Consider the following 26,733-nt stretch of genomic DNA (forward strand, 5'->3'; position numbering starts at 1 on the left):
ACTTGAGGCAGGGAAGGTGTGATTGCTTTGCCACAATAATGTACACTGACTGGACAACCAGAGGGTGCTGTGATGAAACAGAGGGTGGCATGGGTGGGCCAGAGGGTGGCATGAGTAGTCAGAGAGTGGCAGTGGTGACAGAGAGTGGCAGTGATGAAGAAGAGTGTCCCAAACAGGCTGGACACGTAGAAACAACAAGTTCGCGAAACTTGCGACCCGACAGGTAAGTTCGCAATTTGCGAAAGTGTACAAAACCCTCGCGAACTGGCAGAAACCCGCGCAAACACAAAAAAAAAAAAATCCGCAAATTCGCGAGAATTCGCGGATTTTGCGGATTGCGAGTTCGCAAATCCGCAAAATTCGCGAACGCGAGATTCGCAAAATTCGCCCATGCTTACGCATGCGCTTCATCGTGCGAGGTTACCACTACTTCCCTCGCTTCCCCGCTAAAAGTATTTCATTATTCTGTGGAGTTCCGAACGACTAGCGCCAACTCTAGAAAGCAGTATTTTGAGTAACCCTTTATACAGACCCAATCTATGAGCCATAAAGGGGAATATGCCTATACTTAGACACAATTCAGAAAAGGGGGTGGTGATGGACAGAGTATCTGAATTAAGCAGAACACTCCTACCCAGTCCAAAGATCAGGGCTTGATCCATCACCGTTTTTTAGCTCACTGCACCATCCCAGCTCAGAACCTGGCTACATGCAAATTAGTCTGTCCCTGGCCCAGTGCATCATGGGAACAGGGCAGACCAAACTACCAAGCCAATTCTTATACTGGGAAGGAAACAAGCTACCGGGCACCGGTTTCTGGCATTTCAGCCGTCTTCGGCCCAGCTTGCTTGAATCCTGATGGTGCAGTGAGCAAGGGACTCACATCTGAGTATACCCTTCCACGCTTATGGTGGACAAAACGATTCAGAAAAGGGGGTGGTGATGGACAAAGTATCTGAATTAAGCAGAACACTCCTACCCAGTCCAAAGATCAGGGCTTGATCCATCACCGTTTTTTAGCTCACTGCACCATCCCAGCTCAGAACCTGGCTACATGCAAATTAGTCTGTCCCTGGCCCAGTGCATCATGGGAACAGGGCAGACCAAACTACCAAGCCAATTCTTATACTGGGAAGGAAACAAGCTTCCGGGGACCGGTTTCTGACATTTCAGCCGTCTTCGGCCCGGCTTGCTTGAATCCTGATGGTGCAGTGAGCAAGGGACTCACATCTGAGTATACCCTTCCACACTTATGGTGGACAAAACGATTCAGAAAAGGGGGTGGTGATGGACAGAGTATCTGAATTAAGCAGAAAACTCCTACCCAGTCCAAAGATCAGGGCTTGATCCATCACCGTTTTTTAGCTCACTGCAGCATCCCAGCCCAGAACCTGGCTACATGCAAATTAGTCTGTCCCTGCCCAGTGCATCATGGGAACAGGGCAGACCAAACTACCAAGCCAATTCTTATACTGGGAAGGAAGCAAGCTTCCGGGGACCGGTTTCTGGCATTTCAGCCGTCTTCGGCCCGGCTTGCTTGAATCCTGATGGTGCAGTGAGCAAGGGATTCACATCTGAGTATACCCTTCCACGCTTATGGTGGACAAAACGATTCAGAAATGCGAATGCCAGAAACCGGTCCCCGGAAGCTTGTTTCCTTCCCAGTATAAGAATTGACTTGGTAGTTTGGTTTGCCCTGCTCCCATCATGCACTGGAACAGGAACAGACTAATTTGCATGTAGCCGGGTTCTGAGCTGGGATGGTGCAGTGAGCTAAAAAACAGTGATGGATCAAGCCCTGATCTTTGGACTGGGTAAGAGTGGTCTGCTTAATTCAGACACTCTGTTCATCACCACCCCCTTTTTTGAATCGTTTTTGGCCACTATAGGTGTGGCAGGGTGTACTCAGACATGAGTCCCTTGCTCACTGCACCATCAGGATTCAAGCAAGACGGGCCGACGACGGCTGAAATGCCAGAAACCGGTCCCCGGAAGCTTGTTTCCTTCCCAGTATAAGAATTGGCTTGGTAGTTTGGTTTGCTCTTTTCCCATCATACACTGGGACAGGAACAGACTAATTTGCATGTAGCCGGGTTCTGAGCTGGGATGGTGCAGTGAGCTAAAAAACAGTGATGGATCAAGCCCTGATTTTTGGACTGGGTAAGAGTGGTCTGCTTAATTCAGACACTCTGTTCATCACCACCCCCTTTTTTTAATCGTTTTTGGCCACTATAGGTGTGGCAGGGTATACTCTGACATGAGTCCCTTGCTCACTGCACCATCAGGATTCAAGCAAGCCGGGCCGACGATGGCTGAAATGCCAGAGATTGGTCCCTGGAAGCTTGTTTCCTTTAAGCATGGGCGAATTTTGCGGATCTCGCGTTCGCGAATTTTGCGGATTTGCGGATTCGCAATCCGCAAAATCCGCGAATTCCCGCGAATTTGCGGATTTTTTTTTTTTTTTGTGTTCGCCCGTGTTTCTGCCAGTTCGCGAGGGTTTTTACAATTTCGCAATTTGCGAACTTACCTGTCGGGTCGCAAGTTTTGCGAACTTGTTGTTTCTACGTGTCCAGCCTGTTTGGGACACTCTTCTTCATCACTGCCACTCTCTGTCACCACTGCCACTCTCTGACTACTCATGCCACCCTCTGGCCCACCCATGCCACCCTCTGTTTCATCACCACACCCTCTGGTTGTCCAGTGTACATTATTTTCGGCAAAGCAAAGCACACCTTCCCTGCCTCAAGTGACCTGAATTAATTTGGGGCTGATTAATGTGTCACAGAATATTTTTTTAGCTGGCACCTGCTTCCTTAGTGCGCCCTGATTAGTGATCTTTTGCACTTGCTAAGTGCTTTCATTGTTGCAAAATTAGTTACAACACCTGCCCTGCCCCAACTGACAATAATGAATTAGGGGCTAATTAATGTGTCACTGAAAGAATTTAAAGTTCCAGCCTGGCACCTGCTTGTCTGCTCCTTTAGCTGTAAATCAGGACCTTTGTGGCATACAGTTAAGGTCAGAGCAGGGTCACACAATAGTTGCAAGCAGGCAACCGAATTCTGGAGGGCCCCCTCAGGAAGCAATACAAAGAATCGTTACAAATCATGAGGTTGACCTTTTGCACCTGCTCATTGCTTTTGCTTTTGCTGAAATCGTTTTGCGGTTTTTTTCGCGCTATTCGCGGGGCGCGGCGTCGTGCGAAACCGACCGCGGAAGCCGCCAATTCGTGCGAATGAGCATTTTATTTTTTTGCGGCTTGTTGTTTCGCGAGTTTTTTTGCAGTATTCGCGAGCCGCTTGCAGCGCAACACGCGAATTTACCCCAAGGTCGAGTACGGGCGCGGCCATTTTGTTTGCGTGACGTATTTCCGTTTCCGCCCGCTATGTATAATCTCGCGCAGTAAGCGCATTGCGAGTAGAGGTTCGCACGAGATCGCGCGGGAAATCTAGAGGTTCGCACGAGATCGCGAGGAAAATCTCGCGCGAACTGACTTTCGCGCTCGGAAACGGGCGCCGGCCATCTTGTTTTTCATTCATTTCCTGTGTCTGGGCATGGTGTTTAATCCTCTTGATATCTTTCCCATCCTTTGCTTGTTTTCAGTTTTTTTTTTACAATTTTGCTTCTTATCTATCCCTCTCTTTTCCTAGCTGTATATTTTTGTCTTTTCTGCTATTTTTCTTTACTTTTAAACTACTTTTGTAAACTCTTTTCTTTTCTTCTTCCCTATCCTATTCTTTCTTAATTTTCTACTTCTTCCTACCTTACCTGCCCAGACCATGGTCAAGCCAGGCGCCGTGAAGCTGCCCAGGCACTTGAGGGCCGCAGCGGCGGCGGGGAGTAGTGCTGGACCCAGTGGCAGGACAGCAGGCGTGAGATCGAGGGGGGAGCAGGTGACGCGCCGGGAGATATTCAGCCCGGAGGAAGTGGGCGCGCTGGTCTACTTCGTCCAGCGCCGCCTGCCCAGGACCATCGCGGGAGGCGGCAGGATCGCGGCCGGCGGCTATAACATGCGGGAGCGCCGGAAGCGGTGGGAGAAGGTGTGCTGGGCCATATCCCACCTCTACGGGGTCCAGCGCACCTACAGCCAGGTCACCCATCGCTGGACGGACCTCCTGGACCGCGAGCGCGACCTGCTGGACCAGCTCGGCTTGGAGATCCCCGGCCTTGGTGAGTAGTAGTAGCCATTGGCATTTAATCACTCACTACTATGATGTTTTCTCCTGCTCTGTGTTGTTGTATTGCAAATATTTGTTTTTTACATGGAGCAAGCCAATAATGCCGCTGATGACGATTACATTGTAGTTAAATTATATTTCAAAATCTTCTGTGCATTTCAGGTGCACTGCTCTCCTTCTCAGTGGGGTTGCTACTATGCTTATTTGTTTTCTATTTCGTGGTCTCATTGGCCTGAGTAACTATTATGTATGAGTGTACTTAACAGAACTGCGTAATGCTAGACACTAGGGGGCAGATTACATTTACAAGCCCCTTGCGCCACGTTTACGTTGCCTTGCGTGACGCAACAGCGGCGTAAACGTGCCGCATCCCTGCAAGTCATTTACAGCATGACGCATCTAGGGAGATGCGTCACGTTATAAAGCCATGGGCCTGCACCACAATGGGTGCGTTCCTAGTACGCAGGGTGGGCGGTCCAGCGGCTGTGCGCCTCGCAAAATTGCCTGCGTGAAATCTACAAGATTTAACGCAGGCACTTCTGCGACGCTGCTACGTCAATTCAATTCCTTATGTCTGCTCGAAGCAGGCGAAAGGACTGACACAGCATGTAAAGTATTGGGTGGCCCTGAGCATTACTGGAGTTGCATTGCGTTGGCGACGTGACTCCAGCGATGCGCCGCTCTTACGTGACGAGATGCGTCACGCAAGTGCCTACCCTTGCGCCAGGGCGCGCCGCATTGTAAATGAGGCACATCTGCCGTGTCGCAAGGGTAGTTTTGCGTGACGCATTTGATCTGGCGCATCTCTGGAGATGCGCCAGAACGCGTAAGTAAGTATGCCCCTAAGGGGCAGAATTGCAATTACCGTCGCATCCCTGCAAAGTAGCAGGGATGCGCCATTAATTGTGCGGCCCGCTACCACCACCAAACATGGTGCGCCGTATTTGCAATGCGGCGCCCCATGGGCCCAAAACGTCACCGAAGCTTTACTGCTGGAGTTGCGTCGCAACGATGGCGCAGCTCCATCAATGCTCTGGGGTACCCTATCTCCCCAATGCTGGGTCAAGCCGTACGTCTGCTTCAAGCAGGTGCAGGGTTTGTGTGACGCATCATTGTCCTAAAGGTGACTGATTGATATTTTGTAGATTTCCCTCAGCCACTATTAGGATGTGTTCCAGCGCAGGAATGCCCTCCCTTGCGCCGGAACGCCCCCTGATGGCGCAGGGCTTTATAACGGGATGCATCTCCCAAATGCGTCACGTTGTTATAATATTATACGCCGCACCATGGCGCCCTTTTTTGTTTAGCTGCTGCGTCACAAAAGTCACGCAAGAACGGCGCAAAAGAGCCGCAAGGGCTTAAATCTGCCCCTTCCTTTGTAACCCTGACAATAAGAAAAATAGTGGCGGTGGATTGATAGTTTGACTATTTAAATGACTGGTAATGTAGCAGGCAACTGTTAGTGTTGTCACTGATCTGACTGAAATCACAATGGAGTTTGTCTGTCACTTTGCGTCTTGCCTGCGGACTGCTGCCTGCCAGTCCTAGGTGAACGTTTCAGTACTTTGTTTAGTGAGTTACGTGACTTTCGAAGTCACAGGTCCGCATATAAATGAAAAGTAACCATAATCAATATAATTTCGCAGAAATATTTTGTTATTGTTCTTTTGAAATGTTTGATTTGGTTGACATTGACAAGCAACAATCATCCATGTTTTCTGTTCTTTCTTTCATGTTGTACGTCAGCTCCCCCCAGGGGCTAGAGGAGGACACAGGAGCAGCAGGCGGCGGATGCTGTTCATCAACAGGGCCAGGATCGGGCAGGCGAGGGCTCCTCTGCTGGCCCCAGTAAGTTTTCATTTTAGACTAGTACCTATTTTTCCTAGCGTTCCTCATTTGACTTTTTTCAAAATTGTCTTTGCTCTTCTTGTAGACTGTATCTAAATTCTTATCCTGCCTCTACTATGACTCCCTGTGGTATTACTAGATTATTCTTATTAGTCTGTCTGTGTAGCTAACTAAGATTGCACGGTTGGCGAAACTCCCATGATTCTAGTCAGCAATAGCTCTATCAACTTAGTGCAGTCCTCTGGGATTGTCCATAATGTCTTTTGAAGTGTTCTATCTGGACTCATGCTTGCAAAAATTGCAAAACCTTTCGCTCAGTCACTCTAGTCTGGACCAAAAAACACAGATTGTATTTAACTTTAAAAGCTTTATTAAAAGTAAACACATTTATTAAAATGAAGTCATAATAAAACTAAACGTTTAACTGATAATGGAAAAGTGGTTAGTGCTGACGATTAATTGAAGACATTTCTTGTGGTCGAGCCGAGCTCTCACCTGGTTTCAACTTGATCTTGTTGTTAGAAGTCCATCTTCTGTCTGTGTGGAGAAAAATGGTGCGTGTTAAAAAAACAGCCTTCATCAGTTGTGCCAAAAAGTGCAGCAAGACAACCTTCCCTGGAAAAAGGGACATTTTTTTTTAACTTTAACGACAGTCACAAATTACATTGTTTTCACATGTCTTCATTCCTAGACCAAATACTAGTGACTGCTTTATTCTAACATTCTTAAATGTACTTTGTAGGTGGAACATCTGGTGGCGGGGCCAGTGTGGAGGTGGTGGTGCTCGACACCGAGGCGGAGGGCGAATCGGGCGATGCTTCAGGGGAGGAGGCGGCGGCGGCAGCTGTGAGAGTTGAGACGGTGGTGGTGGCGGCCAGAGGTAAGCTCTTATATATTCCTTACTTATTGAGATTGAAGACTAGCTGGGAAGGCAAGAATATGAGATGCATGGCTGGGTGAATGATGAAGCAATGATGGGTGGAAGGACAACAGCCTGGGTGGGTGACACAGAAACTGTATGTGTCCATATACCTGGATCATGCTACTATCTGACTCTTAGATAGCATATGTGTATCTAGAGCAGGGGTACTCCTAGTACGGCCCGCGGGCCGGTGGTGGCCCGGCAAGCCTTCGTTGGCGGTGCGCTGACCTTGCAGACAATCACTGCTCCCCCGGCCCCCACAGAGCAGAGGCTTTTTTGTATTTCACCTGTTAGCGCCCCTGCATCTCCACTCTGACAATCACTGCTCCCCCGGCCCCCACAGAGCAGAGTGGAGATGCAAGGCCACAAAGAGGTGAAATAGAACTAAGCCTCTGCTCTGTGGGGCCGGGCAAGCAGTGATTGTCAGGGTGGAGAAGCAGGGGCGCTAAAACAAACAAAGCCTCAATAATATGTTAATGGTCTTTTAAAGACCTGTTAAGTACTTTGGTGTTGTTGTCTGTGTGTGCGCGTTGAGGAAGCGGTCTCAACCCGGGCTGAAGGCTGACACAGATAGACACACACACAGTGAGATGACAGAGGGAGAGGGAGGGCAGGAGGGAGAGAGAGATGGAGGGAGGGCAGGAGGGACAGCAGGAGGGAGAGAGATGTATGTAAATGCTGGGTCTGGTGGCTCAGTGGATGAGGGCATCTGCTGCAGGGACCTGTGTGCAACCTCATGGTCACAAGTTATCGTTTTGCTTTAGCCCCGCCCCCTCTGACTCCGCCCCCACCAGTGCGGCCCTCGGCCCCAAACTACACTGTAAATGTAGCCCCTGAGAGAAAGTTTGTGGTACCCATGATCTAGAGAGAGTAGACGGTCAGTGGATGAACTAAGTGTAACTTTGAAGAGCATGTAACACTAACACTGCACCCGCACGTCCGTTCCAGTGTAGGAAAGGCAAGGAAAAGAACTTTTAATTTTGTCCAAATACTACCATAAATAGTAGCAGTAGTTTGTATTGCAAGCACTGCATAGATCCGGTTATTATGGTGGCCACTCCCTACCTCTCTTAATAAGTTTAGTAGTACTCAGTCATTCATGTGTGGATGTATCACTGCCTGTCACTCAATAAAAAGCAAAGCACCTAAAGTCATCCCATATATAAGCAAAAACATCCCATGTGAAGTGATAGATAATCAGATTATTTATCTTCTTCAATTTTCCATTTCTAGTACTCATTTCCACTGTAGGGTGAAAGTTAAATTAATTAAGCAGTAGCCCTTGAGTTGTAACAGAGTATTCTCAGTGCCACCCGTAATAGAAAAGTAAGAGATTCACCACCTGCATGTACTGGACGGGTACAGTAACGCAACGGCAACGCAAGTCTAGGTCACTCCTCATGGCGTGCGTCTCTTTTTCTCGGGTGCAAGTTTACCGCGCTGGCATTATGCCGGCTTGCAGAAAATAACGTACCAATTTTCCAAAACAAGAGACAAGAAGAAGAATAAGACTGGTGTACTTTCATAGTCGACTCCAATGGAAGTCCACAGTGCTCATAGAATTTGTTCCTTAAACTCCCACTAATGTTAGAGCAAGGATGAAGAAGTGTGAGGTTAGATAGATACTGGCCTCAATAGTTATGTAATGCGCTTGCAAGTTGCTAGTTGTACTGCAGCACACATTTCTGCTGAATGATTGAGTTAATCTTAAAGAGCATTGGTTACAGACTATGTCTTTCTTTCTTCATATAGGTTCTCCTTCCAAACGAACAAGGAGGAAGGAGCTGGCTAGAGCGGCCCGGCAACGGAGAATCGAGGCCACTGTTGCGGAATATCGGCGGCTGGTGGCCCTGGAGGACGTGGAAAGTGTGCGGTCGACAACAACGACAACGTCGTCCTCCGTGGCCTCACCGGCTGCCACCGTGACCCAGCACAGTGGTCCACCGAGACTGAGCCGGGCTGCCAAAGGCAAACGCCACCGCCGAGCAGCAAGGCCAACAGCTGCTTCTCACAGGCCTTGCACCTGCAAGGCAGTGAAGGCACGCCTGCGCCGCACCACCCTGATGGTGTCCCGCCTTCAGCAGGAGCTCGCCTTGCTCCGCGAGGAGCATGATGCCCTGGCCCAAAAAGTGAACAGCATCCACCCATAGTGTCCCTTGCCCCTTTTTTAGAGACTTTTGGGGGGTGGGAATTGGGAGTTGGGTTTTTGGGGACTTTTGAAGGACAATCGTTGGGGTTAGGGAGGGTCTTGCGGGAGATTATTTTGTTAGGGATATAAATATACTTTTTCAAACTTTATCTGAGCATACCTGTTTTTTACTGCTTGCCTGGTGGGTGGGGGTTTAACGTTGACTGTTTTCCTGAAAGTTTAGTTCCATTTTCTTCCTTTAAGTGTAAATGCCCAAATGTTTTCAACACTAAGTGCCTCTCACAGACTAAGTGAAGTGAATCCAAGAGTCCTAGGACTTTAGTAGTACTACCTTCAGGCTCTCGTCTCTCGTACTAATACTCCATTATACCCCCAAACCACCAAACGCTTATCTTACCTGTAATTTGTGTTTGAAAGTAGGGCTAGGCCCAGGGCTGGCTCCACGGGAAACACCGAATAACGTTGGCAATCTTGGTCGGATAAAATTTCCTCATAGCGGTGGTAGTAGTGGTGTGACACAGTGGCAGTTGCATGCCTATGAAAAAAAAGAAAATGAAATCTGGTTTGTCCTCCTGAGCAATTCAACGGTACAACTGAGAATATAGCAGGTGACAGAAGTACAGTAGAGCAGTGCCACATTGTAGCCTAACAAATGGTAAAGTATAACTACTAATTCGGTTGAAGTTCTTTCACATTAGCAATGGTTCTTTGTCAAGCAGAGTAAGAATATATCATCGACAACTGTGGAAAGAAAGAATGCGACAGTACAGGGCCTGTGTGGAATTATTGATAACTATATTCAACATAAGGTCTCTGTAGCCAGATACCCGAGAGCCTTGCTGGTCACTATAAATCCATTCACAACAACACTCAATGGGGTTGGTCTGGAAGGTGTCACGTTTACTCCCCGTGATCCAGTCGATGCAAATATGGTTCCACCTCCAAATGTCACCAACACCCAGAAGTGTAAACACAGGGTGTTCGAGGCATTAGGCGAGGGAGAAAAATAACAAACTAAAATAAAAAATGTGGGATGGGTAAAGGTAGGGTCAGCAGGGAAAGGATACCTGTAAGAGAAGACAAGACAGGCATCAGTGAAGTGATGTCCTAACATACAAGGGTACTCTCATATAGTCTCACTAAATAGTCTGCAAGTCTCCCGCCTACTCATGGGAAATGTAGTTTCATAGTACGGTAGGCGCTTAGGGGCTGCGTAACCTGACAGAAGGTATAGTAGATAGAAAAGGAGAAATTGCTTTTTTTCTAGGTGTCCCCTCACTCACCAGGGTTGCCCCTTGGTGACATGCTTCATCATTGGGGCCATCCCAGTCCTCTACGGCCTGGGGCGTGCTGCGACTTGCGAATTACGTAGGAGCACTTACAAATGACTATGTGTGGTGCAGATAGTGGAGTGGACTAAGTGATGTGTTAAGGGATCAATGTAGAAGCCGAGAGAGAGCAAAGAAATGCAGTCACAGTCAGAGAAAAAGGCAAGGGATACTGTATCTATGTGGTTGTAGTGGTCCTGTTGGAAGTGGTAAGTAAGTTGCCCGCAGAAAAAAAATCCTCCTATTAGCGGCACTCCTCCATTGCAGCCGACGCTTCGTCCACCGATGTTGGTCACCAGAAGACACCCTGTCCACTGCCTGCCTGATGCTGAATTGTGGCTCGCTACTGTGAAGCCTGACTCCATCCTTTTTTCCCCATTGCAGAGACTGAAACCCGGCCTGTAATTCTGCAACGAAAAACAGGAAGTGATATAATATTACAACACCACTGATAAATAAATATAAGGTATGTAGGCTGTGGAGTGCAAAAAGTCACAATTTGTTTTTCCTAGTAGACAGACAGTACAATGTTTTTGAAAGTGCGTACTCTGAGTCACCTTTTGAAGGATAAATAAGTATGGGCAAATTAATGTAGCGGATCTTGCCCCTCAAGCTAGGTGTACTGTAAACTGTGTTTTAGAACAAAAATAGATCTTCCTAGCAGTGCTCCCACCCAAAAAACGAGGCCTAGCAGAAAACTGGAGACAAAACTTACTTTGAAAGTAAAAGTAGGCCGAAGTACCCTAATTACCCATTACCCCCCGTGGATTGCATTCAAACCACTTGCAAGCAACCAAGCAAAAGTAGCCATAGCCAGCATCGCTCCAAGACTCGAAATCCCCCCCACTCAAACACATGCAATAGAAATACTGCTAACCCTAACGAACCCTAAGTTAAGAATAGTGGCAAAGGCTTTCTTTAACTATGCCAAATCCCCCCTTTCCCACCATGGATTTTCTTCAAATGACTTGCAACCAAAATTACACATTCTCACGAGTGCTCTAAGACCCCAGAACTCAGTTTGAAAAATCTAGAACACCCCGATACACATGCAATCCTGCTGCTAGGGCTAACCCTAACGAACCCTAAGTTACAAAAAGTGCCAAAACTAAAGGCTTTTCCGCGCGGATTTTGTCCCAACCACTTCTACCCGGTATTAGACCTTCCCAGGAATGCCCCAAGACCCGGCAACCCACCCGCCAAGAAGCGTAACACCCCCAAACAGGCCAAAAGCAAAATCTCATACTTGCAATATTTCTGGGCCTTCGGTCCAAACGCGCTGCGTAGCTAGGCCATAAGTCGGGGTTGGCACGACGGATTTCCTGAAAAGCAAATGCAATCAAGATTAGAGTGTCCCAGCAGTGCTCCCAGACCACGAAACTCACCCGCAAACAGACGGAACCCCCCCTAAGAGCACCTCAAAGGCAAGCAAGTCATCAAAAACACAAAAAAAATTCCGCCTGGGATTTGGTCCAAAACACTTTTATCCGGTATTAGAGCTTCCCAGCAATGGCCCCAGAGCCGTCAACCCAGGAGAAAACGAGTAGAAGACCCCCAAACAGCCAAAGAGCAAAAGTACAAAAATGGGGACTTAGTCACTTTTTCACAAATTTCCCAAATCACTCCGCGCGCGCTCTGCAGCTAGGCCCTAAGTCCCCTCAGCCACCAGGGATTTGCTTCAAACCTCTTGCAAAGTAAAGTATATATAGCCAGCAGTGCTCCCACACCACGAAACTCACCCGCAAACACCAGGAAGCCCCCCAAACAGGCCCCCGAAAACGCTACATAGAGCAAAATGTCAGAAATAGCCCCAAAAAAAATCGGCCTGGATTTTGTCCCAACCACTTCTACCCGGTATTAGACCTTCCCAGGAATGCCCCAAGACCCGGCAACCCACCCGCCAAGAAGCATAACACCCCCAAACAGGCCAAAAGCAAAATCTCATACTTGCAATATTTCTGGGCCTTCGGTCCAAACGCGCTGCGTAGCTAGGCCATAAGTCGGGGTTGGCACGACGGATTTCCTGAAAAGCAAATGCAATCAAGATTAGAGTGTCCCAGCAGTGCTCCCAGACCACGAAACTCACCCGCAAACACCAGGAAGCCCCCCAAACAGGCCCCCGAAAACGCTACATAGAGCAAAATGTCTGAAATAGCCCAAAAAAAATCGGCCTGGATTTTGTCCCAACCACTTCTACCCGGTATTAGACCTTCCCAGGAATGCCCCAAGACCCGGCAACCCACCCGCCAAGAAGCATAACACCCCCAAACAGGCCAAAAGCAAAATCTCATACTTGCAATATTTCTGGGCCTTCGGTCCAAACGCGCTGCGTAGCTGGGCCATAAGTCGGGGTTGGCACGACGGATTTCCTGAAAAGCAAATGCAATCAAGATTAGAGTGTCCCAGCAGTGCTCCCAGACCACGAAACTCACCCGCAAACACCAGGAAGCCCCCCAAACAGGCCCCCGAAAACGCTACATAGAGCAAAATGTCTGAAATAGCCCAAAAAAAATCGGCCTGGATTTTGTCCCAACCACTTCTACCCGGTATTAGACCTTCCCAGGAATGCCCCAAGACCCGGCAACCCACCCGCCAAGAAGCATAACACCCCCAAACAGGCCAAAAGCAAAATCTCATACTTGCAATATTTCTGGGCCTTCGGTCCAAACGCGCTGCGTAGCTGGGCCATAAGTCGGGGTTGGCACGACGGATTTCCTGAAAAGCAAATGCAATCAAGATTAGAGTGTCCCAGCAGTGCTCCCAGACCACGAAACTCACCCAGAAACACCAGGAAGCCCCCCAAACAGGCCCCCGAAAACGCTACATAGAGCAAAATGTCAGAAATAGCCCAAAAAAAAATCGGCCTGGATTTAGTCCCAACCACTTCTACCCGGTATTAGACCTTCCCAGGAATGCCCCAAGACCCGGCAACCCACCCGCCAAGAAGCATAACACCCCCAAACAGGCCAAAAGCAAAATCTCATACTTGCAATATTTCTGGGCCTTCGGTCCAAACGCGCTGCGTAGCTGGGCCATAAGTCGGGGTTGGCACGACGGATTTCCTGAAAAGCAAATGCAATCAAGATTAGAGTGTCCCAGCAGTGCTCCCAGACCACGAAACTCACCCAGAAACACCAGGAAGCCCCCCAAACAGGCCCCCGAAAACGCTACATAGAGCAAAATGTCAGAAATAGCCCAAAAAAAAATCGGCCTGGATTTAGTCCCAACCACTTCTACCCGGTATTAGACCTTCCCAGGAATGCCCCAAGACCCGGCAACCCACCCGCCAAGAAGTATAACACCCCCAAACAGGCCAAAAGCAAACTCTCATACTTGCAATATTTCTGGGCCTTCGGTCCAAACGCGCTGCGTAGCTGGGCCATAAGTCGGGGTTGGCACGACGGATTTCCTGAAAAGCAAATGCAATCAAGATTAGAGTGTCCCAGCAGTGCTCCCAGACCACGAAACTCACCCGCAAACACCAGGAAGCCCCCCAAACAGGCCCCCGAAAACGCTACATAGAGCAAAATGTCAGAAATAGCCCAAAAAAAAATCGGCCTGGATTTAGTCCCAACCACTTCTACCCGGTATTAGACCTTCCCAGGAATGCCCCAAGACCCGGCAACCCACCCGCCAAGAAGTATAACACCCCCAAACAGGCCAAAAGCAAACTCTCATACTTGCAATATTTCTGGGCCTTCGGTCCAAACGCGCTGCGTAGCTGGGCCATAAGTCGGGGTTGGCACGACGGATTTCCTGAAAAGCAAATGCAATCAAGATTAGAGTGTCCCAGCAGTGCTCTCAGACCATGAAACTCACCCACAAACAGACGGAACCCCCCCTAAGAGCACCTCAAAGGCAAGCAAGTCATCAAAAACACAAAAAAATTTCCGCCTCGGATTTGGCACAAACCACTTTTAGTGCTTCCCAGCAATGGCCCCCAGACCCGTCAACTCACCTGCAAAGAGGTAGAACAACACCCCCACAAGTGCTGAGTCTTTCTTCATTGGGCGTAAACCAGCCCTCTGCTTTGATGGAAATAGGAGTCTGGAGGAGGAGGATAGAGGAGCATGTTCTTCTGAACTTGTGAACCTGAGGAATGCAGACTGCGGCACCTTCAAATAAATTAGCAAACAAGTGAAGACAGTTCTGCTGATGGGCTTGTCTTTGTGATTATCTGATTAAAGTTTGAATTATATTAACTGTGCACAACAAAGAAAGACAGACACACAGGAATAAAAGTGAATAAGGATGAAAAAGAAAGTTATTGATTCGTTGTCTCATTTTCAGGGCTCGGAGTCGGAATCACGGTCCAGGAATAAGAATAAGGCTTCGTCATCATACTCTGCGAATTCAGCCCGGGTGAGGTCAGTGCCACCTGACAGAGTAGAAATTCCCTCATCTATGGTGCTGGCCACCTCCTCTTCATCCGGCACGCTCTCTCGTACTCTTATATCTGGTGGTATGAGGTGCTGATTCATCTTGATCATTGTTAACCTCTCCACATTTTTGGGCGAGAGGCGGCTCCGTTTGGGAGTTACAATCCCACCAGCCGCACTGAAAACCCGTTCAGAAGACACACTTGCGAGTGGGCAAGACAAGTAGTTTAAAGCCAGGTTGGTGAGCTGTGGCCACAATTCTTTTTTCCCATGCCAATACGCCAATGGGTCAGAATTAACATAGACCTCTGTGGAGTCATTCAGATAGTCCTTCACCATCGACTCAAGGTCCTCCTCCAAGGTTCCTCCACTTTGCGTAGCTCTTGCTGTGCCTCTGGCCTTTTGAGAACCAAACCCACGCAGAGCTAGCCAATCCTCTTCAGCCTCCAATGTTTCTGCTGCCTTTCGTGCAGATGATGCGGTTGCCGGTGTCTTTAACGGCTGAGAGGTCACTTGTGCCACAGCCACAGGTGCAGAAGTGGATTGTTTTGACTGGGGATGGCCTGCTGATGTACTGCCATTTCCTTCAATTTCCAGCCGTTCTGTTTCAAACTTCTTGGCTGACAAGGCTAGCCAACGTTTGTACTTTGTAACATCTTCATCAGCAAAAGGAAAGAATGCTCTGCCTGCCAGCGCCTTTTTGTAGCGTGGATCCAGAATAGTAGCACAAATGTAATGCTGTTCTGAGTGGATCTTTTGAAGACGTTCATCACCTTGTAGGAGCTCTAATAATGTCTCAGCCAGAAGCAAAGAGTCTTTCTTTTTGTCATCTTTTCGAAACACAGAACACACCTCCTTCAGTTGGTCCTCCAGCATGTACAACAATGGGATAGCTTTTCCCAAATTAGAGTCCTCCTTGCTGACTGCACGTGTGAAGACCTCAAAAGGACGAAGCATGCGTGTTAGGCTTTCAACTATGTTCCATTGCGGCCCACCCATCCTCAGCTCCTCTATACCCTCTTTCAAGAAAAATTGATCGAGTTGCGTATACTGCTCATACAGACGCTCAAGCATGTAGAAGGTTGAGTTCCAACGTGTTACCACCTCCTGGATGAGTGCTTTCACTGGCATTTGACTTTGATATAGCATGCTCCTCAGCTGCTTGCGGGCCTTAAAAGAATGCCTGAAATGCTTGCAAATTTTTCGGCAGTTGTCCAATACACTGTACGCTGCACTGCGTTTATTACCCAAGAATTTTTGGACAACCAGGTTTATACAGTGCGCCAAACACGGCACTCTGAAATAGTAACCGTCCCTCATGGCCTTAACTATATTGGAGCCATTGTCTGTGGAAACATAACCAACCTTGCGTTTTAGTGGGGACAGACAGTTAAGGACCTTTGTGTTAAAGACATCCAAAATGTTTTCTGCTGTGTGACGTTTCTCCAAACCAAACATGGCTAGTGTTGCATGTTTCCGAGCACCTTTAAAAACAATGTTAGTGTCAACACCTGAGTTTAGCTTTGCTTTAGCCCCTGAAAAAGAGACCCAGTGTGCAGTGATGCACATGTAATCAGCGCCTGCGCCACTGGTCCACATGTCTGTTGTCAGATGTATAGTGTGAACAGCACTCTTCTCCAAAGCTGCCCCAATCAACTTCAGAACATCTTCATGTAGTGCTGGAACCGCAACTCGGGCAAAATAGAACCGGCTAGGAACCTTCCATTTAGGGCAGAGCACTGTCACTAATTCTAGAAAACCAACCCCTTCTACAAAAGAAAAAGGGAGAAGGTCCAGAGCTAGCATTTTAGCCAGCTTAGTGTTATACAGACGGGTCATTGGGTGGTTGCGTTCATATTGCGCTTCTGTAAACAACATCTTTTTAATGTTGCCCTGGACCAATGATTTACGGGATGATGATGATCTCTTCGACCCAGTTACGCTCGCTGATGTACTTTTCCGCATTGATGTCTCACTCTCTCCCACACTCTTAGTGTGGCTCCCATGGGGTGTGCTGCTGACATGGGAACTGGGTGTAAGTGAAGTGTTTGAATCGTCTTCTTCTACCTCCTCGTCATCAGCAGATGACAAATCAACGTTTTCATTACGTGCAATTCCGGCTTTCTTGACCGCCTCTAGGTGCGGAAACCATTCGACAGGGTGCCTTCTCTCAAGATGACCTCTCTGGCCTCCGGTACCATAGTTAGAACCAAGCTTACCACGACTATATCGAAGCTTACAAAGGCTACAAATGGCTACGTTTTCCTTTTTTGGGCAAACACTAAAGAAGTCCCAAACTGGAGACTTGAAATGTCTTCGGGGGCCGGAGGAGGCGGCGATACTGGTGGTGGTGGTCCTGCTGCTAATGACAGATGAAGTGGAGGATGTGGATTGCCGAACTTCAGTACGTTTTGCACTTTCACCACCACGAATTGAGGTCGAGGACGAGGTGGGTACCTTCTTGCGAGGAAGAAATATGGAAGCGGTAGGTTTTGGTGTACTACTTAACTCCAAATCTAATGATTCCATTTCCATTGCCTCCTCGCCGACATCATCATCACGCTCAGCAGCTTCTCGGGATAGGGTCAAAATGTCTCTTTGCTGCATGCCCGGTGGGGCTGCAGTGACCTTTGTGATGACTGGCTCGTCGTCATCGTGAGAGGCTTCATCACCAGCAGTATCTGTCACTTCTTGTTGAGCCTCATCACACTCCATAGGTTTGAGTTTTTGGACGACCTTCCTTTTACGCTTAGGTACCGGTGGCAGATCATGGTGTGCCTCTGCCTCACTGTCAGACCGCAGTTGTGGTGGTTCCCAAGACAGATCACTTGCACCAGAACGAGGTGGGCTTGAAGAAGATGTAGACACCCCCCTTGATCTTTTCCTTGCTAGGGATGTGGAAGACAATGAATGATCATCAGGAGGAGTGGCTTCCAATGATACCTCAGCTTCATTGTCGATTTCCAAATGTGCCCCTACTTCGGGAGGAACAACTATTGTGGGCACTTGTGAACGTCCATGCACCTTTGCTTGCGCATCTCCTTTTGCTGCCTCTCCTTCCACATGTACTTGGGCGTGTACTTGCACATGGTGTTGTTGTTGCGGCTGTGGTTGTTCAACACTTGTCAGATGAGTTACAACAACCTGTGTTGATTCAGGGACATTGCTGCTACTTTCTTGCGATGAGCCAACATCACTGGTCGATGGTGATTGGAGAAGTACACTGACTGCCTCTGAAGCACTCAAGGGCTTTGACTTAAGTTGGCGTGGTGGTGGAGGCACTGAACCCAATGGAGCAGGGGTGCTGCTCTCAGGTTGGTCCCCAGCAGATCCTGCTGCTGCAGGCGTACTTTTTTTTTTGCTCCCAAAAAAAGTGGTGGGTGGCACACCAGCCTCCTTGGTAACTTGCTTCTTCTGCTCCTTACTAGCAACTTTCTTGCTAGAGGAGCTACGGAGAAGTTTCTTTGGGGCCATCTTCTTCAGAGCAGGTCAGACAGCAGGCCGCAGTTGCACGAATTGTAGAGTTGTCTGAGGCCAGACGTGACGTCGCGTGACGTTATGCTGCACACACACACCGCTGCAGGACTTCTTCCTGGCACTGGTGGTTCTCTTGAGTCTTGTGCACCTAAAAAAAATGGAAGACAGAGGAACATCAGTTCAGTTATAGAGCACAAAAAAATCGAAAAACACTGCAAAATCAGCACAATCCCAATCCATCCATGCCCTCCATAATGTTTAAATTCAAGACAACCCACAGAAAGACTAGGCCCATGCAAGACTCACTACCCCTGGGCATAAATAAAGGTTGAAAAGTAGGCAAAATGGTTGGAGGCCTAACAACAAAGCCTGCATTCAAAATGGCCACTTGCCTGCCAGCACATGGCCAGTGCCTGTAGCTGCACTCAAAATGGCCACCAGCCACATGGCATGTCCCTCCCCATGAACACCCCCAAAAATCGAAAAACACTGCAAAATCAGCACAATCCCATTCCATCCATGATGTTTAAATTCAAGACAGCCCACAGAAAGACTAGGCCCCATGCACCACTCACTACCCCTGGTCAAGGCCCCAACAACAGGTCAAAAATCGAAAAACACAAAATTTTACAAAAAAAAAAAATTGAAAAACACAGAAAAATCAGCACAATCCCAATTCATCTATGGCCTCCATGATGTTTAAATTCAAGACAACCCACAGAAATACTAGGCCCATGCAAGACTCACTACCCCTGGCATAAATAAAGGTTGAAAAGTAGGGAAAATGGTTGGAGGCCTAACAACAAAGCCTGCATTCAAAATGGCCACTTGCCTGCCAGCACATGGCAAGTGCCTGTAGCTGCACTTAAAATGGCCACCAGCCACATGGCATGTCCCTCCCCATGAACACCCCCAAAAATCGAAAAACACTGCAAAATCAGCACAATCCCATTCCATCCATGATGTTTAAATTCAAGACAGCCCACAGAAAGACTAGGCCCCATGCACCACTCACTACCCCTGGTCAAGGCCCCAACAACAGGTCAAAAATCGAAAAACACAAAATTTTACAAAAAAAAAAATCGAAAAACACAGAAAAATCAGCACAATCCCAATTCATCTATGGCCTCCATGATGTTTAAATTCAAGACAACCCACAGAAATACTAGGCCCATGCAAGACTCACTACCCCTGGCATAAATAAAGGTTGAAAAGTAGGGAAAATGGTTGGAGGCCTAACAACAAAGCCTGCACTCAAAATGGCCACCAGCCACATGGCATGTCCCTCCCCATGAACACCCCCAAAAATCGAAAAACACTGCAAAATCAGCACAATCCCATTCCATCCATGATGTTTAAATTCAAGACAGCCCACAGAAAGACTAGGCCCCATGCACCACTCACTACCCCTGGTCAAGGCCCCAACAACAGGTCAAAAATCGAAAAACACAAAATTTTACAAAAAAAAAAAATCGAAAAACACAGAAAAATCAGCACAATCCCAATTCATCTATGGCCTCCATGATGTTTAAATTCAAGACAACCCACAGAAATACTAGGCCCATGCAAGACTCACTACCCCTGGCATAAATAAAGGTTGAAAAGTAGGGAAAATGGTTGGAGGCCTAACAACAAAGCCTGCATTCAAAATGGCCACTTGCCTGCCAGCACATGGCAAGTGCCTGTAGCTGCACTCAAAATGGCCACCAGCCACATGGCATGTCCCTCCCCATGAACACCCCCAAAAATCGAAAAACACTGCAAAATCAGCACAATCCCATTCCATCCATGATGTTTAAATTCAAGACAGCCCACAGAAAGACTAGGCCCCATGCACCACTCACTACCCCTGGTCAAGGCCCCAACAACAGGTCAAAAATCGAAAAACACAAAATTTTACAAAAAAAAAAAATCGAAAAACACAGAAAAATCAGCACAATCCCAATTCATCTATGGCCTCCATGATGTTTAAATTCAAGACAACCCACAGAAATACTAGGCCCATGCAAGACTCACTACCCCTGGCATAAATAAAGGTTGAAAAGTAGGGAAAATGGTTGGAGGCCTAACAACAAAGCCTGCATTCAAAATGGCCACTTGCCTGCCAGCACATGGCAAGTGCCTGTAGCTGCACTCAAAATGGCCACCAGCCACATGGCATGTCCCTCCCCATGAACACCCCCAAAAATCGAAAAACACTGCAAAATCAGCACAATCCCATTCCATCCATGATGTTTAAATTCAAGACAGCCCACAGAAAGACTAGGCCCCATGCACCACTCACTACCCCTGGTCAAGGCCCCAACAACAGGTCAAAAATCGAAAAACACAAAATTTTACAAAAAAAAAAAATCGAAAAACACAGAAAAATCAGCACAATCCCAATTCATCTATGGCCTCCATGATGTTTAAATTCAAGACAACCCACAGAAAGAATCAGTCCACCCACCACTGAGTACCCCTGGGAAAAGGCCCCAAAACAGCCCAAAAATCGAAAATCCCAAAATTTTAGTTGCAGCAACTGTAATGCCCCAAACAAACTTACTTGTAAAATTTCTAATCCAACAGTGATCCAAAGAAAGTCAAAAAGGCCTCAAATCCAAAGATCCAGCAGCATCCACAAAAGGTAATCCTTCCAGGTCCACATCCGAATGAAAAGTGACCAGGAGATGGACAAAGCACTGGGAGGAGCCTGCTGAACAGGAACAGGAAGTTGAAGACTATGGGGCACTTCCTTCCTCCCACCCCCCTGCCCCCCTCCCCAAAATGGACTCCTCGCTAAAAAAGTGCAGGCAAATGTCAAACTAAGGAGTTATTCACATAAAAATCATCATTTCTAGAAGGTTTATGCTGCTTGCTGGTGGATTTCTTGTGCAGAATTGCAAATTTATATTTTCGCGCGCCGCATCTCAAATCTCGCAATTTGCGAAGTACCGCGAGACGTGATCTCGCCGTACTCGCGTTGACAAACTCTCGCTGGCAAGCCGCGATGACGTAATCGCGCTCGCCAATTCCCGCGGGATCACACAGCAAGATCCAAAATGGCGCAGCACTCGCAAACTATCGAAAAAAACAACTCGGCAAACGATGATAAACGCCGCGCGCCGCAAAAATTGTATCACCAACGCCGCGCGCCGCCAAAAAAATCCGCTGCGTGCGAATTTGCGGATTTTGCGGGAAATCCGCAAATCTCGCGGATTGCGGATTTCCCGAAAATCCGCAAAATCCGCGAGCGGAACGGATTTTCCGCCCACGCTTAGTTTCCTTCCCAGAATAAGAATTGGCTTGGTAGTTTGGTTTGCCCTGTTCCCATCATACACTGGGACAGGAACAGACTAATTTGCATGTAGCCGGGTTCTGAGCTGGGACGGTGCAGTGAGCTAAAAAACAGTGATGGATCAAGCCCTGATCTTTGGACGGGGTAAGAGTGGTCTGCTTAATTCAGACACTCTGTTCATCACCACGCCCTTTTTTGAATCGTTTTTGGCCACTATAGGTGTGGCAGGGTATGCTCAGACATGAGTCCCTTGCTCACTGCACCATCAGAATTCAAGCAAGCCGGGCCGACGACGGCTGAAATGCCAGAAACCGGTCCCCGGAAGCTTGTTTCCTTCCCAGTATAAGAATTGGCTTGGTAGTTTGGTTTGCCCTGTTCCCATCATGCACTGGGACAGGAACAGACTAATTTGCATGTAGCCGGGTTCTGAGATGGGATAGTGCAGTGAGCGAAAAAACAGTGATGGATCAAGCCCTGATCTTTGGACTGGGTAAGAGTGGTCTGCTTAATTCAGACACTCTGTTCATCACCACCCCCTTTTTTGAATCGTTTTTGGCCACTATAGGTGTGGCAGGGTATACTCAGACATGAGTCCCTTGCTCACTGCACCATCAGGATTCAAGCAAGCCGGGCCAACGACGGCTGAAATGCCAGAATCCGGTCCCCGGCAGCTTGTTTCCTTCCCAGTATAAGAATTGGCTTGGTAGTTTGGTTTGCCCTGTTCCCATCATGCACTGGGACAGGAACAGACTAATTTGCATGTAGCCGGGTTCTGAGCTGGGATGGTGCAGTGAGCTAAAAAACAGTGATGGATCAAGCCCTGATCTTTGGACTGGGTAAGAGTGGCCTGCTTAATTCAGACACTCTGTTCATCACCACCCCCTTTTTTGAATCGTATACTTAGACCCAGACACCCCCAAAATCCCCCTCCCCCTTTTTTCAGCAACAAGGGGTAAATGTGTTATGTCTTTCCTCAAAGAAGTCAATTCCAGTACGCAATACTGCAGAATAATGAAATATTTTTAGCGCGGAAGCGAGGGAAGTAGTGGTAACCTCGCACGATGAAGCGCATGCGCTAGAAAATAGTGCTGATACGCCCGCAGATGCGCACTCATGAAGTACCGCGCATGAAACAGAATAGACGGCCGTGTACTACAGGACCCGTCCATGCGCTAGAAAGCAGTGTTGAATACCTGCACATGCGCATTAATCAAATACCGCGCAGGCACAAGAATAGACGGCCGTGTTCAACAGGACCCGTCTCCCAGCACAGCGGTACGTAATTAAGGGGTAGACTATTTAAACGCGAGCAGACCTGTTGTTCGGTATTTCCCGGGGTTAGCTCATTTCCGCGAAGAGGTACCGGCGGACAGGTAAGTCACGTAGCTCGGGAAAGTCTGCTTCCTTGATTACTTCTTTTAGATAAACATGGGCTTAATAGTAGCTCTACTCAAATGGAGCATAGCCTTGCTTTATTGCCACAAGACCAGGATCAAGTTAATTTTTTTCCAAACTTTTGACAGTAGAAATTCTTTTTACTTGACAGTCATTTTAAGAACATTCCCTGCCCTGAATGTATACACAGACCTCGCATTTTTCATAGCCTTATTGTGTCTATGTCCCCCTGTGTAATAGAGAATTTATATTTTTAGATAAAAGGCAGTGTAGCTAGAAATTACTACTGTGCCTTCTTTCTTCCCGTAGAGCGGGGCCTCCCTCCTGAGCAGCCTGACAGGTAAAGGTGAGGCTGGGTTATTCAACTGTTGTGGGTAAGTCCATAATGCTTATAAACAGTTATAAGGAAATACATAATTGTGACATTGTGACAAAGCACAATGTACAGTTTAAGATGTGATCAAATTACAAATGGTTTGAACTGCCCTATCCTTCATTCTCTCTCTCTCTCCTTCTGTCCTAAAAACCGCCTCTGCATCTTGTGTGTTTTTTTTCACAGATACCCAGAGTATGGCCTGACACAAGCAAAAGAAGTGAACAGGAATACTGGTGGTGTATTAAAATTAATCTTTATTATTATTTTTCACACTAAACTGCAGCAGCATTGTAAAATATCTGGTCCTGAAGAAAGCCGCTGATACATATATTGATCAACAGGCTGAAACATGTCGACCTATTATTAACAGTGGTTTATATCCATAATACTGTGCTGTTACATTTTAATCCTGTCAGGTAGAACACATTAATAAAGTGAATTGGTGACTCTATCTAGGCAGTTTTAACTCACACCTTTCCTTCACACAGTGCTGCAATAAACCTCACTACAACCCAGTATCACACATATGGGATTACCATCCTACTCCCTAGAAACTCAAAACATCTCTGAGCTCCTTCCTTAAACCTTGAAGTAGTAGCTCCCAGTGGTGACTAGGTTTTCCCCGTTGGTAAGGAGGACCCATATGATGAAGCATGTCACCTTCGGGTGAGTGAAGGGTCTTATCCTTAAGGGATGCCTTCCCCTGTGCTATAACACATTTTTGATAGTTGAGAGAGAGAACAGGGATTTTCTTCACACATTGTACACACATGCAAGAGACTGTAGGTGTATGTAGTGGTTTTCATGAAACCCAATTTAACCTTGTTTAGGAATGTGAACACAGGCACTTTAGCACTGGTTAGCAGTGGTACAGTTCACAGAATCCTTAAGCCAGCAAATATGTCAGCAAAACAATGGAGGGAATTTAGGCAAAAGTTTTGAGGGAAGAACACCTCAAGACTGAGAAGTCAAAAAATACTTTAATGTACAATCTATTACTGTGCCAGTTTGGAGCATTCATTTCACTCATAGAGTTGTTGTCTAAATCCATATTTACCAAAAGTGATTTTTTTTGCTACTTGAAAATAAGTGTAAATGATTTTAATGTGGTGTTACGGGTATATTTGTTTAGACCAGGAAGTATCATTGTGGATCACAAAGTAATCATGGAGCTAGAAATAAAACAAAACATCTCCACCCAAGAGGAGTACAAGGAGGTGGTAACCATTCTCGAGAGGGAGCTGAAGGCGTTTGTCCAGAATGATACAAGTTGTAAAGAAGCCATGTCACGTAAGTACAGCTGGAAATAATTTATAATGCTACATGTAAAGGGGAAATGTTGTGACAGGATAACATTCTGGTGACAGTTAAAAGTTGTGATTAGCATATATATTGATGTATTTACTCATTATTACAGCTGGATGACAACATTCATCAGTTCACCTGCATATATTTATAAATCACTGTCATATCAAATTTGTGAGAAGTTCTCTATAGTACATACACTATAACAGAGAATATGCCTTCTAAAGAGGGCTCTCGTTAGCCCTATATTTAGATCAGTGATGGAAAATAATCATCACTTCTAAAAGGACTTTGACCCACAATTCTGTGTGGTATGCTTAATCATTGAGCCATCACCCAGTTCCTCTAGAATTACCGTATGTTCTGAACCCCACTTTTGGAGCAAGCACTTTGACGTGAATGCTTTACACTCTTGTGGGACCTGGATAAGAGTAAAAAATGCCTCCAGGTTTTAGTGGCTTTATTCGTGGAACACCTTTGGCAATTTAAAAAAGAGGGTGGAGTTCCACGCCCCTACATCCATTGGTCAACATGATGCATGCAGTGCTGCTGTGCCCATTAGGTCATATCGCATAAGATAACATTGGAGTTACCTTATTACATTTAATAATCTGTAACTTCCAAATGGGAATAGGTAACCAGCTCATGTTTGGCATCTTTGGATTTGCGGTGAAAAATTCTCTTATGGTAAAGTCACATTTTAATTTACACTTTGAAAATGGCACTTTTAGAAAGTTGCTTTATTCCAGCCTTAGCCAGTAATGTCCTGCAGCCAGTCTCTAGGTCACATGCCGGAGTGTACCTGACAGTTGGTTTTATGTATTCCTCATAGACAGGCATACACAATAGAGTGCTTAGGATGGGAGGGTGGAGCTTGGCACAGCCCCACTTAAACTCAAATTGGCTGTACCCTGCCTCCACACAAAGGCCTGCACAGCCACTGTGATTAATATGGTGCCAGGGGAGGCGTAAAACCTGTGCACTTCAAAGGGAAACCTCTAGGAACTTTTCACACTTCAAACGACACACCTGGTATAAATATTGCGACCTAAGGAACCTTCTCTTCAGTACACTTTTTGACCATTGGGCACTCTGCCAGGAAGAAGGACTACTGTGCTGTTTGAAAGGACTGCCCTTCTGCTTGACTGATGCCCTGTTTGACTGCTGCCTTGCAGGGTTGATGTCTTGAGGGATTGGTGCCCTGCTGATTAAGTCTGAAGGTTTGGACCTGTACCTGAACCTAGGACTCCCAAAGTGACTCCAAGGATTAGTCTGCTGGCCTCCTGTTCAAAGCCACAGGGACATAACAGACCACCTCTACTAGCACCAAGATACAGCTGTAGCAAGCCCCTGATCCCCAAGAGGGGCCCCGTAGGTCATGGACCCTTGGTGTGGCCTCTGTGGAGCTATAATGACTTTTTGGGCTCTTTGCGACCTTGAACAAGCCCATTGGTGCTAAAAACTTGTTGTTCACACTGCCTGCTAACGTGAAGTTCTGTCAACTCATGCTAGAGCATCAGCCGCTTATTGAGAGTGCCATCATGAAGCTGTGGCCTGTCTGCCTACGGTGACAACATGATCTTCGCGCAACATCGATGAGTATCCACAACATCCAGCCTGCTCTTCATGCTTCAACGAGGACCATCCGTGATGCTTCTCTGCTCCTCGCAGCCCTCTTCACTGTGAACGAGAATCTGTGCACTTGACTGAGAAGATAACTTTTCAGCTGGACTAACCTGGTCATTGTACCCTACGCTTGCTCCAGCAAGGTCTGTGACTTTATCCTGGTCTTGCATGACCAGCTAGCCGCTAGTGGCGTTTTGGGCTTTCTGGCTCTATTTTCACTTAAATCTTTAAAACTGCATACCTCCATTTTTGGGGCGGGGGGGGTAATGATTTATTTATTACATTGTGCTCTATTTTTCCAAATTGGTGTGGGATTTTTCTTTTGTTATGTCCGCACTTTATTACTTTTTGGTGTGCTGCAAAAATTCTTCACACATTGCCTGACAACTCTGTGCCAAACCTCCAGAGGTCTGAGCACAGGTTAATTTGGGGTTTGCTTATACCTTACCATGAAAAGGATAATGGTTGCTGCT

Source organism: Lissotriton vulgaris, chromosome 12, assembly GCF_964263255.1.
Source record: "Lissotriton vulgaris chromosome 12, aLisVul1.2, whole genome shotgun sequence".
Taxonomy (NCBI): domain Eukaryota; kingdom Metazoa; phylum Chordata; class Amphibia; order Caudata; family Salamandridae; genus Lissotriton; species Lissotriton vulgaris.